The following is a 5,000-nucleotide window of genomic DNA, read 5'->3' as shown; positions in this document are numbered from 1 at the left end:
CAGCTGCTGAAAAAATTAGCTCCTACAAATATTGAAATTTACATGGTTTTTAGAGTGAAGTACATCGGGAAAAAACAAGAAACTGCAAGACTGAATAAGAGACAAAACAAGCAACAAGGCTTTTGAAAAAGTAACTATTTTTCATAAAATGTTAGTTATCTTAGCTAGCTGAATTGTTTACCAGTTGCTAAGCAGTTGCTAGGGACTCTCCTGGAAGAAGCTAGCTAGCTAACAAATAATATCTAGTTAACAGAAGAAAATAAAGACAAAATAAGGACAGAAGACAAAGGACATCAAAGTAAAACAGTCCTCTAAAAGACACAAGAGAGAATAATACAAGAAACAACGCTTCAATTGCAACATTGTGTACAGCGTTGCTATGGAAATTGTTTACCCACCAGACATCCAGATGGAGAAAGCTAAGAAAAGTTTCAAAGGTTTGATGATGGGACAGAACCATGAATGCCTGTTTGCAGATCTTACCAGTTGCAAAACGAGAGCAAATGTAATATTTAATACCAAACGAGGGCACATATGGAAAAGGGTTATTTGCAACAATTTCCCTTTCTCAAAAAAGAAAGGCATCAGCCAAGCATGTCAGATCAGCTTTTTTGAAGAAGCTGACCAGAGCAACACGTATCAAACAGTAAACTTATATAATAACGGAACTGTATTGATACAAGGCAATGATTCAAGCCTCCAGGCTTTTGAGAATATGTTTGCTACCCTAAAAGCAGAAGCTGAACTCATCTCAGAAACTGAGGAAAAAGTCAAGGAGGGAGATGGAGAAAAGCAGGCCCCAACGGTCTCTGTGACCCAGCAAGAAGCCCTCAGTGTCTCTCTACCTACCTCACCTGCAGCAGACAAAGCCAAGGACATACCTTCAACACCAAGAACACCTGCTATACACCTGCTATATTTTGCCGAAGCAGAGATCATAGAACTCAGAGAGAACAGGCTTCAAGAGGAGGACACTGTCCAGAAACTAAAAGAAGAGATGAAACAGTTCAGGGAGGAGAGCAGAGCATCTATTGCTACATTAGAAAGCAGAATGGACAAACTGAGTCAGACAAATGATGACTTCTGTGGGGATCTATTTTCTTATAACTAGATGTGATGCCTAGCTTAGAAAGAATGCATTAATGATTAAACATAATAGGTTTGTGCTGTACTGATATAGACTGTTTAACATAACAAGCTGTGATTCATGTGAGGAGGTGTTAGGGAGTAGGGGGAGATAAGACTTGTGAGTCTCACACAGACACAAACACTGCCTCTTTGTTAGACCGCTCAAGGACGTGTACTGCAAAAGTGCTGACTCTCTGGACAAGTTGCAAAACAACTAAACACCTGGCAACAGTGAAGCGGGGCTGGGACCAAGGGGCTGGGACCAAGGGGCTGGGACCAGCCTGTGCGCCAACGATAGGCTGAGTAAGTCTAAACCACGCTCAGTCTCTACTCTGATAGGCCAGCAGGGAGCGGGAACTATCTCTGTCAGAGTATTTAAAGAAGAACTTAGAACAATGGCTTAGTTCTCTGTCTGCCCTGCGTGGTATTTCAGTGGACCCGTATATACGAACATCATATTTACCATTGAAGGTTTTGCATTCATTAAAATACTAGTCTATTTTAGAAGACGTGTATTGACCTCTTTTTGTTCCTATACCAGATTTGAATTGACGCAACTTATCACCTCAGAGACCATCTGAGCACAACAAGAAAGGAGCTAAAACAAAGGGAGAGGTACATTGACACCCTCAACCAGCAGCTAGTCAATATGTCCTCTGCATCTAGAGAACATGTCCACCAGCCTGGTACAACACAGGCAGAACCTGAGACCAGCATGGCCTCCACCACACAGCCTGATGACACTGCACCCGCCTACCAGTCTGCTCCAGCCCAGGTCAGCCAACCAGCGTCCCAGTCTGCTCCAGCCCAGGTCAACCAACCAGCGTCCCAGTCTGCTACACCCAGACAGTCACCCACAACTTCAAACCTTATTGATTCAAATGGGAAGTTCTTAGTCCAGGAAAGATTATTCCCTAGACACCAGGTGTATAAGTTCTGGTGTCTTACAACTGACAGTGCAATGCAGCTACTCAGTCAGACCAGGATTGACACCCCTGACAACATCATCATCCACACTGGCACAAACAACCTTCATGCCAAAGGTGAAAATGTATCTGGGGCAGTGAGAAGAGTAGCAGAACGGGCACAGGCTATGTTCCCAACAACCAATATAGTTGTGTCCACCCTCCTACCAAGAAAACACTTCACAGGACAATTGATCGACAAAATAAATCAACAGATCACTGTGGACTGTGCCTCACTGCTCAACGTCAGAACGGCTCACCACCCCACTCTGACATGTGAACACTTATACGATAATGTACATCTTGATCAGGACAGTGTCAGAACTTTTGCTAAGGACCTTAAGGATACAACACTTGGCAGGGACCCACACACCCATCACCCCAGCAGCAGCAGAGGCCTCCCGCTCCACTTTCTGAAACTACAGTACCCCCACCATCCCCAGGAGAGAAGAGCCACACACGGCTTATTACAGCACAGCTCTACAAGACCAGGCCCAACACAAAACAGATTTACCAGACCAGACCCGCCTCAGGACAGCACGACCAGACCCGGCCCATCACAACACAGCTCTACTAGACCCGGCCCATCACAACACAGCTCTACTAGACCCGGCCCATCACAACACAGCTCTACCAGACCCGGCCCATCACAACACAGCTCTACTAGACCCGACCCATCACAACACAGCTCTACTAGACCCGGCCCATCACAACACAGCTCTACCAGACCTGACCCATCACAACACAGCTCTACTAGACCCGGCCCATCACAACACAGCTCTACTAGACCCGGCCCATCACAACACAGCTCTACTAGACCTGACCCATCACAACACAGCTCTACTAGACCAGGCCCATCACAACACAGCTCTACTAGACCCGGCCCATCACAACACAGCTCTACTAGACCCGGCCCATCACAACACAGCTCTACTAGACCAGGCCCATCACAACACAGCTCTACTAGACCAGGCCCATCACAACACAGCTCTACTAGACCAGGCCCATCACAACACAGCTCTACTAGACCTGACCCATCACAACACAGCTCTACTAGACCAGGCCCATCACAACACAGCTCTACTAGACCCGGCCCATCACAACACAGCTCTACTAGACCCGGCCCATCACAACACAGCTCTACTAGACCAGGCCCATCACAACACAGCTCTACTAGACCAGGCCCATCACAACACAGCTCTACTAGACCAGGCCCATCACAACACAGCTCTACTAGACCCGGCCCATCACAACACAGCACTGACCACTACTCCAGGGTCGGGAAGAACACTGTCCTTCAGAGAAGTACACCACATGATGCAGTCCACACCATGTATCATTCAGATCATCAGCCTACATATGCTGAGGTAACCTCTGGCAAAAGACACCTAGAACAATCAGAGATAGGAGAGGTGCTCCAACTACTGCATCTAATATGTAGAATACTGGGCTAGACAGACCCTTTAATTCACACACACGCACACACGCATACACACACACACACACACACACACAAACACACACACACACACACACACACACAGGGTGCAGATTGCATTGTACTTATTTTTTGGGCCACTCTTATTAATTTGTTTACAACTATCCTTTATTTTATTGGCACTGGTATTATAATAATGATGTGTAATGGTGTGTGTTTTATTTTTTTTATTTTTTCCCACCTTTATTTAACCAGGTAAGCCAGTTGAGAACAAGTTCTCATTTACAACTGCGACCTGGCCAAGATAAAGCATAGCATAATGAATGTAAAACAATTAGAAAACACCTAAGACAAATGTCAAATGAAAAACATAAGCAGCAAAACAACCCAGATCTACGCTATGAATACTTTGAAACTCTGAAACAGTATAACCATACACTGAAACGCAAGAAATTGAATTATACCAACAAGACACTTGATGAAATTGAAAATGCAATTGACCAAAATCAGTTCTGGGACATGTGGAACAATTTAAGCATGACAAAGCCACAAGAATTAGCCATACAAGATGAAGGAACAGAACCAATTTGAAATTCAAGAAAAATTGAACATCCTTGAATCGGTCATTAAAAACAACCAAAATCCATTAGATTACCCAATAACCCATCAAGAACTAAATGAAAAGCTCAAATCTATAAAATCAAAGAAGGCTTGTGGTCTAGATAACATCAGAAATGAAATGCTGAAAAACAGCACACCTGAGTTGCAAAATGCTGTGCTTAAGTTGTTCAACATAGTTTTAACTTCTGGCTGCTTCCCTGATGTCTGGAACCAGGGGCTCATCTCCCCTATCCACAAAAGTGGAGACAAATCAGACCCCAATAATTACAGGGGAATTTGCGTAAACAGCAACTTGGGAAAGGTTTTCTGTAGCATTTTTAATTCAAGAATTCAAACCTTTCTTCAAGGAAAAAATTTAATAAGTAAATGTCAAATTGGCTTTCTCCCTAACCGTCGCACTACTGACCATATATACACCTTACACACACTAATTAATAAACACGTCCACCCAAAAAAAGAGGGCAAAATCTTTGCTTGCTTTATTGACTTTAAAAAAGCATTTGATTATATTTGGCATGAAGGGCTATTCTACAAAATTCTCCAAAGTGGGCTTGGTGGTAAGGTGTATGACTTAATAAAATGTATGTACACAAGTGTGCAATAAAAATCAAAAACCAAAGAACAGAATTATTTTCACAATGTCAAGGTGTGAGACAAGGCTGCAGTTTGAGTCCAAATCTTTTCAACATTTATATCAATGAATTAGCAGACATGTTGGACCATTCTCCAGCCCCAGGTCTCACACTATTTGACACAGAGGTAAAATACCTGCTATATGCTGATGACTTGGTACTTCTATCACCAACCAAAGAAGGTATTCAACAGAACCTTAACATTCTAGAGCAATA

The sequence above is a fragment of the Coregonus clupeaformis genome, unplaced genomic scaffold, assembly GCF_020615455.1.
Source record: "Coregonus clupeaformis isolate EN_2021a unplaced genomic scaffold, ASM2061545v1 scaf2693, whole genome shotgun sequence".
Classification (NCBI taxonomy): Eukaryota; Metazoa; Chordata; class Actinopteri; order Salmoniformes; family Salmonidae; genus Coregonus; species Coregonus clupeaformis.
The sequence above is the reverse complement of the archived record's forward strand: the minus strand, read 5'-3'. Positions refer to the sequence as shown.